The sequence below is a fragment of the Panthera onca genome, chromosome D1 (genome assembly GCF_046562875.1).
Source record: "Panthera onca isolate mPanOnc1 chromosome D1, mPanOnc1 haplotype 2, whole genome shotgun sequence".
Classification (NCBI taxonomy): Eukaryota; Metazoa; Chordata; class Mammalia; order Carnivora; family Felidae; genus Panthera; species Panthera onca.
The window spans coordinates 28,569,771-28,584,524 of NC_138348.1; the positions used below are offsets into that span (position 1 = coordinate 28,569,771).

At 42.3% G+C, this 14,754-nt stretch overlaps 1 long non-coding RNA gene across 4 annotated transcripts in view; it reads right to left on the reverse strand.

Moving 5' to 3' along the window:
- Positions 1-14,754, reverse strand: part of LOC132661598 (uncharacterized) — an 88,653-nt gene that overhangs the window by 15,347 nt on the left and 58,552 nt on the right. The window contains exon 4 of one of the 4 annotated variants that reach the window (XR_009602307.3): positions 4,611-4,667. The exons of 2 other annotated variants lie outside the window; for them this stretch is intronic. This is a non-coding gene — a long non-coding RNA (uncharacterized LOC132661598). Of the gene's footprint in view, positions 1-4,610; positions 4,668-13,489; positions 14,209-14,754 lie in introns of those variants that run through there. One more of the 4 variants, XR_009602305.2, reaches the window with a different exon arrangement.

Consider the following 14,754-nt stretch of genomic DNA (forward strand, 5'->3'; position numbering starts at 1 on the left):
CCTGCTTCATAAGTCTCATTTCCTGTAAAGGATGATTAGGAGAGGATGTACAGGGAATAAAGCATCACTCCTATCTTCAAGAAGCTCACAGTCCACGGATAAACACACACGGAGTGTGATTAGAGAATATGTGTGTGTGTCTAGGAGGGGTGATTCCGTGCTTTCTAATCTCCGTCAGGCTAAGGAGCCTCACGAATCCCGTGTGGAGTGTTCTGATATCCCTTTAACCCGCTGTAAACACAGCCACTTTCTCTGGCTCTCAAACAATAATAAACATGGTGGGCAAGCGATAAATAACTCTATGAGGGCTGTTCTGTTTCCAGCTGGAAGAAGCCTCCTTATCCTTGTTAGTGCCTGACCGGATTTAGGGGTTTAAGCTTGGTGTCACAGTACCTTTTCTCTCTCAGGATACATTACGTTTTCCTAGCTCTTATCTTGATTCACTTGGTGGTGTCTATTTATACTCTTGCCCCAACACAGGGTGAGAGTGAGGGAGTGTTGGCTCTTGTCTTCCCAGCAAAGTTGAGAGAGATACCTGAGTACATCATCCCAAGAACGTCCCCCTCTCTCTGGATGTGTTTTCCCTGCTGGTGATGAAGACAGAACAAGAGAAGAGGGCAATGGGGCTGACCACATCCACTGTGAACTTCCACTCTCTTCCCGCCTCTCTGGAGTCCTGGGTGTGGGACAGGATTTGGCTCTATTTTCTCAGGAATTGCACAGAACTTGATGAGAAAAGTGACTTTTTTTTAAAGTTTATTTATTCTGAGAGAGAGAGAGAGAGTACACGTGTGCAAGCACACACACACAAGTGGGAGAGGGGCTGAGAGAAAGAGGGAAAGAGAGAATCCCAAGCAGGCTCCATGCTGTCAGTTCTGAGCCCAAGCGTGGGGCTCAATCCCACAAACTGTGAGATCATGACCTGAGCTGAAATCAAGAGTCTGACGATCAACCGACTGAGCCACCCATGCACCCCGAGAAAAGTGACTTCTACCTCTACTCTGAGGCTCACCCTGGGCAGTTTCAATTGAAATGCCAACTGTTCTAAGAGCTAAGAGACTTAAGTGTACCCTGTTTATTGGGATGTGTTTTCTGATGGGCTCTGCACGCCTGGCTGGTGTGGCTGAAAGTAACCCTGCACAGGGTAACCACAGAGTGGACAAAATTTGTCTGCCCAAGTACACACACCATTTCCCCACCCTCAGATAAGACCATGTGGTGTTGGTGGGTGGAGAGAGACCTCTGGCGAGGAAGACAGCATCTCTTGTTGCCAGCTTTCCTTTGACACGTCTCAAAATCTAGAAAGAGCTGAAGCCAAAGAGAATTTCCCAGGAAAAGGAAGCTAAACGACTCTGCTTTTATAGAGAAATAAAACAGTTAGGAATTCTCTGACATACTTCCTCATCCCAAACCTAACTCTTCAGAACTCCTTGGATGAAATCTAAAAGATAGTAACCAGGAAGACAACGCTAATATTTCTATTTACTTTGTTGAATGTCCTGCAGAACTTGGGTAAAGGCCTCACAGTTTTGTCTAAAGTTTCTAAATAATAACTGGGAAAGATGTCAGCAATCCTTTGGACTCTGGGAGAAAAGAAAGCAATTTGCAGAGTAATAGTTATCATATGTCTATAGGATGGCATGTGTATTTTAAAAATATTGGCCTTGTATTTTTTAAGTATTTACAGGTCATGGGAGGATATTTACAGAACAATTGCTGTTGGTTACCCTCAGTATGGGGGTAGTGGATTGGGGGGTAGAGAGGGTGGAGACAGCCAGACTATTAATTGTGTTCCTTTATACACTTCAAATCTGTTCCAACTGTTATGATAAGCATTTACTTTTATGTTTATAATTAGGAAATAAAGCATTTTGTTTTACTTTTGTTAAAGTTTATTTATTTTGAGAGACAGAGAGAGAACATTAGCAGGAGAAGGACAGAGATAGCGGGAGAGAGAATCCCAAGCAGGCTGCATGCCATCAGTGCAGAGCCCTACGCAGGGTTCGAACCCACGAACACTCAGAACCATGAGATCAAGACCTGAGCCGAAATCAAGAGTCGGACTAATGGACTGAGCCACCCAGGTGCCCTATAAAGCATTTTGTTGTAAAAGGTAGCTGGAAGGTTTGCTTGCGTGCGTGAAGCTGTCTGAGAGAAGGATCAAACCAGTCTTGCGAATCAAGAGGGAGCGTGTTGGGCCACGTTGAGCCCCCCCCCCCCCCCCCCCAGCCAGGCAGAGGCTGCCCAGTGGGCTGTTCTGCCACCAGGAGGAGGCTGAGGCTGTGGGCAACTCGCCTCCAGGAGCCTGTGCTTCCTCAGTCCCAACCTCAAGGACGTGTCGTTGCAGGTGATCAATCAAGAATCAGGCTAGACTTGCGCCTGGAGGGAGAATCTTGAAACCAGTGAGCTGATAACTGGGGAGCACTGTCATGAGGCTTAGAATCTCCCACTGTTTTGGCTCCAGCCAGCACGGAGCGGCCGCTCTGGGGGCCAGAGAGCAAGCCGATGCTTTGCCAACATAATGCTTAACCTACCACATTCCTATGAATTGGTTCTGTTACGATTACCCATCTTACAGATGAAACACAGAAGCTCAGAAAGCTGAGTCAATTTGTCCAAATTCACTCGGCTTTCAACACAGGCCTACAGTGAAAATATAATTACAGCTGTATAGTTGTAGTATATTAATATGTTTGTGTACACTTATAGAATGTACATGCTTTATAGCCTCCTAATTTTTCCAGCACTTTCTCACACCTGGATAATCTGTAGTCTATAGTCTCCTCAAAAGCAACAAACACAGAGGATTACTTCAAGCTTCCACAGGGCCTGATGTGTCACAGACACTCACTAAGTAATAGTTTCGTTGTATTTCTTTGGTGGTCGCCACACTGAAAGGAATCAGACCCCAAACAGGTTGGAATCGAAGCTTCCAGGATGAGTCAGTTAGAAGCAGGTCTGGTGTTGGGAGAGCCTGGGTAATACTACTTTATGTGAAGAAAGTGTGCTCATTCTTCAGCCCACTCTTTCCTCATATCTTTCTCCTTTTCCTCTTCCTTTCCCTATAAAAACATCTGAGTTTGTGTTCTGGGATAAGAGAAAAATGCAGGTTCTACCCAATTTAGTTCTTCCTCTACTGATCTGATTAGAATAAACAAGAGCCTCCTAGGACTTGTAAAAAAAAAAAAATCCTTACTCAGATCTTGGATGAATTATTGCTGAGAGGTTTTAATTGGCTGTGGTTGGCTTCTGACCTCTTGTACAGATTGATTTATGAGGTGAATTTGCAATCCACTGTTGGAAAAATTGATAGCATGGTAACAGATAGAAGTTACTGTTTGAATAAGGCTTGGAAAATATTCATGCCACTCCAGCCCCCGCTGCAAACACCCAATTTCATGTCCACAGGCAACATTCCCTGGGAGCACTGATGGGCCCTAGGCTAGCCCTACGTGTTTGTTTTTAGAGTCTGATAAAGGTTGCTGTTTTCTAGTCTGCAGGGGGAAAAATAAAAAGTTAACGTGTAGAATAATCTGTTTTATTTTTCCCTATAATTGTTCTTAAGCCTTCTGCAAGATTTTATGTGCAAAATTTTTAACACAAGAGTGATTTGTTCTTTTTTTTGCCACCATTTTAGTATTTTGTGTGGTTCTTCAGAAGACACGATAACTTCTGCTTCTGAACCACAGCCCTAGGGATTTGGGATAAGCTCTCTGATTATAGTGCAGTAGCTTCTCTCCCCTGTTTTAAAAATATTTTTATTTATTTATTTATTTTTTGTTTTTGATATATATAGAGAGACCAAGCAGGGGAGGGGCAGAGAGAGAGGGAGAGAAAGAGAATCCTAAGCAGGATCTGCACTGTCAGTGCACAGCCCCATGTGGGGCTCAAACTCACAAACTGGGAGATCATGACCTGAGCCGAAATCAAGAGTTGGAAGCTTAACTGAGCCACCCGGGTACCCCATTTCTCTTACCTTGTTTAAGGAAGGAGGTCAGATTTTGAGGGATTGTGTGGAACAAAATTGATCACATGCAAAGTGATACAGGTTCCACTTCAACGTATGTGTCTGGCACTAGATGCCTTTAGAAACATGGGAGACCTGTGCTCAGTGATATTTCTCTCTATTTCATATCACTTCTAGGATGTAGGACATTGTTCGTATCCAATGAGCCATTCTTAGAAAATGGCTTTAGAAAAAAGTGAAACATTTCCTTGCATGAATTCTTGTAGCCTGTGTGTTGCACTGATTTACATTGATTACCAGCCACCTACTCTCTAGTTCCTGCCTTCTTCTTCTAAACCATCCACGACACTTTGCTAGGTGCAGAGTCAGTGCCTAAGAGCTTTGTATTATCTTTGTTCACATATTCGTTCATTCAACAAATCTTTCTTGAGCGCCTATCCTGAATAGCCTCTAAGTAGGCATTTCATGCACAACAGTGAGTAAAACAGATGTGGGTCTTATCCTCATACGACTTAGCTTCTATAAGAGGGCAGACAGTGAATAAGTAAAACACATAAATAGGTCATTACAAATTATCATGTGTGTGTGAAAAAAGAAAAAGAACAGGATGCTGTAGGGGGGGAGAATAAAATGGGATGCTTACATTATGTGAGGTAGTCGAGGAAGGACTCCGCTGAAGATATGACATTTAACCTGAGAGCTGAAGAAAGAAACCAGCCATTAGAATGGGAGAAAACATTCTTGGCGGAAGGGACAGCATGTGCAAAGTCCCTGCACAGCAGGAGGGTTGAGCAGGTGCAGTCTAGGAGCTAAAAAGGACCTGCATGGCTGAAGCATAGTGAGCAACACAGAGAGAGTGTGGATAGATGTTCAGAAGACCAGGGTCATTTAGAACTTTGCAGCCTAAGTTAAGAAATCTGGATTTTGTTCCATCAGGTGGGAAGACATGCTGATCCTTATAGAACCTCACAAAGACACAGCACTGAACCTCTGGTTTGGGAAGGCTTCTTGCCAGCCTCGAACCAAATTAAATGAGGTCATACCTTTTCAGAAAGCTTGGTGTATCTCTTTCAGTATTTTTTCAATGCATACTATATACCCTGTAGTTATACAGTTGTACAATACAATCGGGATAGCATCTGCTCATGTTCACTGAATGTATTATAGCAGGGTCCACATGTTATCAAATGTTCTTCTACAATGTGATTTTTAATGACTTCCTAACATTTCCAGTACAATATGGTACATGAAGGACCATAATGGATCTAGCCTAGCTCCTATTAGACATTTGAATCTAATAAGTTAGTAACACTATTAACATATATATACATATATATATGTACATATATAGTACATATATATATACATATATATATATAGTACATATATATATACATATATATATATATCTTTGTATATATGTATATATTTTAGAGCAAGAGAAAACAAGTAGGGAAGGGGCAGAGAGAGAGGGAGACAGAATCTTAGGCAGGCTCCACCTCAACACCGAGCTGGACATGGGGCTCCATTTCACCATCATGAGATCATGACCTAAGCCAAAATCAAGAGTTGAATGCTTAACCAACTGTGCCACCCAGGCACCCCATAATATTAATGATTTAATGATAAATAACAAACAACGTATAGAACTTACTTGCACGTTAATTTTTGCACATGTATACCTGAATATTTCTTTAGGGGAAATTCCCAGACATGAAATTAGTGGGCCAAAAGAATATGCTTACTTTTATGATTGGATCAAAAGTACCATGATGTCAGGTTGAAAGCTATCAGTTGACACGCCCATGGGTGAAGTTTGAGAGTAGCCATTTCAAGAGGGGTACTGTTTTCCAATGGTGTACTTTGGGCTATAGGGGAAATGGGAGTGACTCACACCCACTGGGGTTGGAATTTTGCTTCTCATAGCTTTGGCGACTGTAGGTAAGTACACAAACCTTAACCTGAAAGATTCTCAGTTTGTTCTTCTGTAACATAAGGAGATAATGCCTCAAATGACTGAGGCACGGATTAAGAGCAATCACATATAGAAAGCACTTAACAGAATATAGACCTTCCTTGACTTCTGATAGCATTATGTCCCGATAAACCCACCCTAAGTCAAGAATATGGTAAGTTGAAAATGCATTTAATACACCTAACCTATGGAACATCATAGCTTAGCCTAGCTCACCTTAAATGTGCTCAAAACACTTACCTTAGCCTACTGCTGGGGAAAATCATCTAGCACAAAGCCTATTCTATAATGAATTGTTGAATATCATGTAATTTATTAAATACTATACTGAAAGTGAAAAACAGAATGGCTGTGTGGGTACTGAATGGTTGTGAGCGTATCTGTTGTTGACCCCTCATGATTGTGTGGCTGACTGGGAGCTGTGGTTCACTGCCCTGCTCAGCATCACAAGACAGGATCGGATGCACATCGCTAGCCCAGGAAAAGATCCAAATTAAGAATCTGAAGTATAGTATAGTTTCTACTGAATGCATATGGTTTTCCCACCATCGTAAATTTGAGAAATCATAAATCCAACAATCATAGTTGGGGACAGTCTGTACCACAGTAATGATTGGTGTTCTCCCCTCCCCTTCTGCCTCATGCACACACACAGACACACACACATTTTGTGTGTGTGCATCTTATGGTTGTGAATTTTGACAGTCTCTTAAGCAAATGAGAAAAGGAAAATTCTCGCCTCTGTTATCACATCTTTGAGGCATTGAATAAAGTGTTTACCCACTTTCTCCTGGCAACTAAGCGTGTAATCTCTACATTCGAAGGTGAAATTTCTCCCACATGGATATTTCCTTTCTAAAGAGAAGATACGTCATCTTTGGCTAACATTAGGCTTAGAGATTATCTGTTTTGTCTTAAATCTTTCATTATTTGTTCAGATTATGAGACAAAAATATGGCGTGGGAGTAAGAGCCATAAAGACCTGGGTTGCAAAACTGGCTCTGGCCACTCACAGGTGGCATGGGCTTGGGCAGGTGGCTCATGCTCTCTGAGCCTCATTTTCTCCCACTGCAAAATAATACAATACCACTTCTCAGAGCTGATGTGAGGAGTAAATGAGATTAACATAAGCAAGAGCACTTAACCTGTGCTGCGTAGATCAATAAATTTGTTAAATCCAAATCTCATATCCACCTCCTAAGCAATGAATAGTAAGGATATGAGCACATACATCCATGACAAAAGACATCTGCTCTTAGGTCTAGCTCAGTCTTTTATTCCTACAATGATCAATTACCTCTCCCTTTTATGTGCTGTCTTAAAAAATCACAGTGACCCTAATTTATAACCTGGATAAGAAAACTCAAGTGACAAGGGCCCTGATGAATCTCCTGATGCCTTGCAGAGTTGTTTGAATGATTAGGTTGACCTGCAATCTTCCTCCTTTGCCAACCTAGAAAAATTCTGAAATGGCCAAGAGGTCCAGGCAGCTAGTAGCCCAAAGAACTGATGAGTGAAATGGTACACGAGTTCATGGTGGCCGTAAGAAAGTGTCAACAAGCAGAGAACAACTGTCTCTGTAAAGTTTGCTGTGAAAAGGTACATTCATTTCCACTGGGAGTGGTGGCCCTGTTGCTATCATGCCAGAACCAACCTGGGCATAGATAGATTTTGTTTGAGTTGGGAGTGGGGAGAAGTTAGGGTAGGAGAAGGCCCCAGATAATCAGATAAAGTTTGGGAGGATCAGGAGTTTGAAAGTTATACCTTAAACTAGGTTTTGAGATTGTCTAATTTGGTTTTTCATTCTTGTTACTTCTGGAAATCTATTCCTCCCACCCCCATACAAAATAGATACAAGTTCCCAAATGCCATGTTCATAAGATATTAGCTAGAGCATGGGCTTTGAGACCTATTTTTGAGACCGATTTCTACCTGCAGCCTAGATTTCTTCACTCCTGGATGTTGAACAGGCATCTTGAACATGCCCATCTCAGGTAGAGATAATTCCATTTTCACTTACTGGAGCCAAAGACATTGGGGTCCCTCTTGTCTCCTGGTTTTTTGTTTGTTTGTTTTGCCCCGTTTTTCTTCTCATGCCTGCCCAATTTGCTAAGAAATCCTATTGGCTGTACCTTCCAAATATATCCAAGTCAATTTGACCCTTTTTAACTACCCTTGTTGCTATCCCTTGGTCTTAACCTTTACCTCCTACCTGATTATTACAATATCCTCTTCATTGTTCTACCCTTGTCCCTTCAGGCTATTTTCAACACAGCAGGAAGACAAAGCTATTCAGGTGTACAAGTCAAATCATGTCCACACCTGCCAGCTGCAGCCCATCCCCCTAAAAAGAGTCCTTACTAAGGGTTCTGAGACATAGGTGCTCCAGCCCCCTTACTTGCCAGCTTTCCCTCCTGCTCTCCTCCTCATTCACCCCACTTCTGTCACACTGGGCTCCTGGCTGTTCTTCCAATACCATGACAAGCACACACCTGCCTCAAAGCCTCTGCTCTGGCTCTTCCCTGTGTCAGGAAGATTCTTGCCCCAGATACACACAAGTGTATCTGGTGGCGTTATTACTTTCTTCCTATCTTTGCTCAGTTGTGACCTTCCCTCACCATCATTTCTGAAATTGCCCTCTCCCCGTCCCAACCTACCCCCTCTCCCATTTTATTTTTTCCTCCTTAATGCTTATTACTGTCTAAAACACTTTATACATTTTTAAATAATTTTGTTAATGTTTATTTATTTTTGAGAGAGAGAGAGAGATGAGCAGGGGAGGGGCAGAGAGAGGGAGACCCAGAATCCAAAGCAGGCTCCAGGCTCTGAATTGTCAGCGCAGAGCCTGACACGGGGCTCGAACTCATGAACCGTGAGATTATGGCCTGAGCCAAAGTCAGACCCTTAACCGACTGAGCCACCAAGGCGCCTCTAAAACACTTCATATTTTACTTACTTACCTGGTTTATCACGTCTCCCCACCAGACTTTAAGTTCCACAAGAGCAGGGATTTTTGCCCATTTTCTTCACTGTAGTATACCTAGTTCCTAGGACAGAGTCTGCCTATACAGCTGCTCCATGAATTAAATGTGGACCTGATCTAGAGCCAGGCTCTCCCACTTCATAGTTGAGTGAGTACAAGCAAGAGGCTTAACCTTTTGCAGTCTGTGAAATACACAGGACTGTGCTGGGCTTGCAGCTGATTTCAATAAATGTTTCTTCCCTTGGCTTTTTTCTAATTCGAGTAATGGCAGAAAGCCTTGAGATGCTAGAAAAGGACAGTCAAGTACAAGGAAATAATTTCTCTTGCTTTATTTCTTTCCTTCTCTTTCATCTTCTTTTTATTCCTTGTCTTCATTGTTTTTACAATAATGCACAAATAACACTGAAATATGTGCATCACATGGAAAGCATGGTGGAGGCCCTGAGCCAGCACTTATAATTGTTAGAATTTCAGAAAGGAACTTGCTCACTTAGACATCAGCCCAGAATACCACTGACGGTGAGGGGGAAGGCCAGGCAGGGATACTGAAATCCAAAGCTGTTATAAAGGTACAGTCTTTTTTTTTTTTTTTTTTTTTTTTTTTTTTTTTTTTAAGAGAGAGAGAGAGCAGGGGGAGGGGCAGAGAGAAAGAGACAGAGAGAGAGAGACTCCCAAGCAGGCTCCAACCTCATCGGAGAGCCTGATTCAGGGCTCAATCCTACAACCCTGGGATCATGACCTGAGCAAAAATCAAGAGTCAGACACTCAACCAACTGAGCCACCCAAGTGCCCCTCAAGGTACAGTCTTGATAGCAAACATGATGGCTTTCTCTGTACTACTCTGGACACAGGGAAGATATTCAGGAGCTGAGCACTTTCCAAAAGATGCATTTATAATTCATGTGATTAAGAGAAGATATCACTGTGAGATACCCTCCCCCCATTCCCTCTATGCCCCCCTCTATTGTGAGTCCTCAATCTACAATGGTGAATATGGGGAAGGAATGATAGACAGCAATCCCACACATTACACTTGCACATGCCAGGCCCCGTGCTGTACAGGTGACATATATGAACCTGTTCAGTCCTCACAATGACCCTAGAAGGTAGACACTATTATTATGCTCATCTTAAAGATGAGAACATGGAGGCACAGAGAAGTTAGGTAATTTCCCCAAGGTTACACAGCTGGTAAGTGGCAGAGCTGAGATTCACAATTTGGCAGGTGATGGAATAAGAAATAGGACTTAACCAGTCCCAAACAGTCATATTGATCATGTGAATGTATACTTGTCCATCGAACTGTAGATCTGCCTATGTATCTTGATAAGCTGTTGCCCTTGGTCCTCTCGTCTCTCAGCTGGTCTCATCTTGCCTATCCCGTTGATACTACTCCCCACAAATTCACCCTCCATTCTAGACTGGCCGGCTCTTTCTTAATCCCCCAGACCATACTCACACACTCATTCCTCTCCAGCCCTCCTCAATATCCTTCACAGCATGCTCCCCACTCATAGCTGGGGGTCTACGTCCCATTAGGAGTGTCTGCCTTTGGGATGAAGAAGCTTAGGAAGGCTCTCCAGATTTCATTTCTGCCTTTCTCCCCAAGTCCCTGACTTTGGTCTGAGCTCTCTAGTTCCTCCCTTTTGCCTTGCTCCTGCTTCCTGCCTTTGGCCTAGTGCTTCCACTTCAGGATGGTCTTCCTGGCTTCTGGTTTGGGGGCCACCCTGGGTCCTGTCTCTTGGTCAAGCTCTGCTCCATGCTCTGCATCCTGAACAGACCCATGCCTGGCCACCATTGGTCTGGCAGCCTAGGTGGGCAGAAAGTGACCTGAGCAACCTGTCCAAATCCTGGGAGAGTCCTATCAAATCCTCAGGGCTTCAATAAGACTTTCCCTAACAATGCCATCTGGTGTTTTCTTTTTCTGCTTCTCGGTCATCCGCATGTTTATTGGCTATACCATCCACTCTGACCCGTTTGAACTGTCCGTTAGCATTCTCTACAGTTAGTATTATTCACTGCCTGCTCTGTATCATGTCTCTCCAAGAAGATAGCATGTCCTCTAGACAAAGACTGTTTCATGTACTCCCTTTGTGTGCTAGACAAAGACTGTTCCCTATCTCCCTTTGTGTGCTAATACTTTCCCACTAATGGGGGACCTGAAAATTTTATGACTAATCCATGAAAAATGGGCAATTGAGAGAAATATCATGTTCTGGAGATACCTGCAGTGTGGTACTTATAAGTCTAGATTTGGGGGCTGGCAGGTGCAGCTGACTTTGCCAGTTTATGGGTGGCCTGGCCCTCTTGTCTTACCTCCACTACATCAGTCTTCTCATCTGGAGGGCTGTAGTGAGGGTTGGCCAGGAAGATGTATGAAAAGTTCTTTAGGAAGATGTCTGGCACATAGCAAGTGCTCACTGAATAGTAACTGTGATTTTTCTCATCCCTAACCTTTGAAATTTATATCAAACAGAACAAGAGAACATACTGGAATATGTTCTCTGGTGAACTTGTCTGAGGCTTCCTGGACCCTGAATCTATCCGAATAGAGCATTTTGGATGACCTTATATTAAAATGGATTGTTGGGTTTTCAATCCTTTGAAACTGTGGAATTAATGTTATTAAACATTCAGGAGGAAAGGTTCTCAGGAGAGCCTGTGAGATTGGATGGAAGGGATAAAGCAAAAGCTTTTGATTATTTCCTGATTGTGACTTTCCACCTGGCCTTCCTTTATTTCTCTCCTCCCTCCCTTCCTCTCAAGTTCTGAAGGCTTGTCATGAAAATGAACAAAAGATCAAGGAAATCACTGAGACTTAGGTTATGTGCATATAGATATTAATAGGTTCTTTCAAGTCTTCAACATTTAAAAATGGAGTTTACTGTTCTTAGTAAAACATTGCTGGTTGATTCCACTTCACTCATCCTATTTTTAGCCTGTACTTTTTTATAATTGCAACATGAGGCAAAAAGTTCCTATTAAAATCTTGAGCATTCATTCAGCCTTTCAGATGTGGGTTCTTAGATCCTTAATTACAATTGCAGTAGCTCTATGTTAACTTTTTGAATAGTGAGTTCAAAGACCATCTCTCACTGTTAATGTTTTTATTTATTTCATTAATTCATAAACATTGGGTTCTTGGTAGGTGTCAGTTATGGAGATAGAAAGATGAATAAGATATGGGCTGTCCCCTCAAGAAGCTTCATCTACTGGACTGTAATTATGTATTGTGATGGACTATTTAGATTTCCAATGATGCATTAGAGTACTACCCTCATTGAAAAATACTGAGGAAGTTTTTATCTGCTAAAAGGAGTATTTGTGTGTGTGTGTGTGTGTGTGTGTGTGTGTGTGTGTGTGTGTGTTTACTACCCCCAAATAATGTTTTCATACTTTAAACAAATCTTTTTTAAAAAGTTTCCAGTCTAGCTTATAGTTTGGGAAGATATGTCCACTTGGGTTTCCTATAATATTGTCTTACAGTGTTAATAGACTTGGTTTTTAAAATTTCTTAGTCTCTTCCATGTTTTAAAGTGTAAAAGTCATCTTATATCCCTTAAGTGTTCTTTTATAAAACCAACCCTTTTGTTCTCAGGAAATTTTTGTAGAATAGATAAATAAACCTGCAGGAAAATGAAAGACTCTTAAGTCTCTCACAGAATTGAAAAAATTTTTAGCCAGCTGCATTATTTACTATTTTATGAACTTTAATAATGCATAGTTCAGTATTTTTGGTTTGCTTTTCTAGGTGATACATGTTCTTTGCAATTAATGATAATAAAAATTAGTTATTTTTTAAACTTTTTTCTCTGATTTATGTTTCACGTTTTGTTGCATTGTATAGAGCAAGGTCCCTTACCCTTAGCACTATTGACACTTTGGGCTGGAGAATTCTCTGTTGTGGGGGCTTTCCTGGGCCTTGCAGAATATTTAGCAGCATTCCTCCCCTCTACCCACCAGATGCCAATAGCACTCCAGTTCCCAAAGTTGTGATGACAAAATGGTTCCAGATATTGCTAAATATCCCCTGAAAAGGTCTAGAATTTCCAAAACATTGTATAATAGTAACAGTGATAGGGGCATCCCTAAGTTGCTTCTAATTTTACAGGGAATAATGCTTCTGGTGTTTTTTCATTAAATACATCAGTTTAGCATAAATAGTCTTTATGAAGTTAAGGAAGTGAACTTTTACTCTTATCTTAAAATAAATAATTGCAATGAGTACTGATTGGTGATAATGTAGGATAAATTCCTTATGGTCAAAAAGAATTATTACAATTCAGTGGGCCAAGCCTGGGTAGGGAGTGTGTGTGTGTGTGTGTGTGTGTGTGTGTGTGTGTGAAGGAGTTGGGTGGGGAGTGTTGTGTAACTCCTGATTCTGGACAGTCGACTCATAGAAGCAGAAAAGAATCTGTGCTAAGAGAACACAGCCAAGGCTTTTGCACAGTGAAGGGAAGGAAACCAAATACCAGATTGTTGCTGTAGCTGAGAAACAGTCCTTAGGTATTCCGAGGAGATGAGTTCTTCAGCCACTCTTTTCACATGATAATTTATAGCTTGGTTTGTTTTTTCTGAGCTCATTTTATTAGGCTTCTGCTTTCAACATTTCAAGTATAATAATGAAGTTGAGAGTCACTGTTATTAGCTTCCAATGGCCTTGAGAAGTCTGCTTCTGTGACTGAGGTGATGATGGCAGACTTGGCAAAAAGCTGGGGGGTCATGTTCAAACCTTCAAAAGCAGACTAGAGTAGGGGCCACAGACAGATGGCACAGGTGAGAGGAAGCATAAATTCTACCCCTAAGCTGTTCAGACTCCACTGGGCCTGAATGGGCCTCCCTCCGTGGGGGGTTCAGAGGCCCCCTGGGCTGGTGGATTTATGTCTGAAAGAGCAGTGCAGTAGAGAGAGATTAAGAATGCTTTCAAAGGGTGCGTGAGGGGGTTGTTCCTCGGTCTTAGCGGTCTGGGACACAGAGCTCTGAGTCTGTGAGGACCTGGGCCCGGGCCAGTGAAGGGAGTAGGGTGGCCTGAGGAATGGAAGGTCACTGGCCAGTTGGGGGTTGTGATAATTATATCCTTGTTTCCTTGAAGGTACCAGCGTCCTTGATTTTCCAGCTTCAAAGAGAGCTGCCTCTGAAATAGGGGGACGTTCACACCTGCTTTGCTGCAGAGATTTCTGCCTTCCTGGCTGCAGACTCAACAAGACAATAACACGTCTGTGGACATTTTCAAGGCCATATTTATATACCAGGCATGGGAAGCTTCTCTTCCACCCTTTCTTCCTAAATGAAAATGAAAAGGTTAGTGTGCCCTGTGAGGATTCAGCAATGAACCTGATTTAATGGTTTTACCTTAAATTCAGATATTTTGTAGGTTAGGAGCTCTAAATCATCATACACACACACATACACACACACACACACACACACACACACCCTTCTCCCCTCTCCTTCCAATTCTTAAACCACCCCAAAGGAGCTATCATAGAACCAGAAGTCTAGTGATTACTAAAGCCAACAGTATACAATACACCTGGAATGTTTGTTTTTTTCTTTTTCTTATCCCATTCATCTCCAGATAAGTTGTGCTGACAATAGTTAAGAAGTATAAGCATAGGGGCACCTGGGTCCCTCAGTCAGTTAAGTGTCTGACTTCAACTCAGGTCACAATCTCGTGGTTTGTGGGTTCGAGCCCTGCATCGGCTTGCTGCTGTCAGCACAGACCCCACTTTGGATCCTCTCTTTCCTCTCCCTCTGCCCCTACCTCACTCTCATGCTATCTCTCAAAAGTAAATAAACTTTAAAAAAAAAAGTATAAGCACAGTTCTG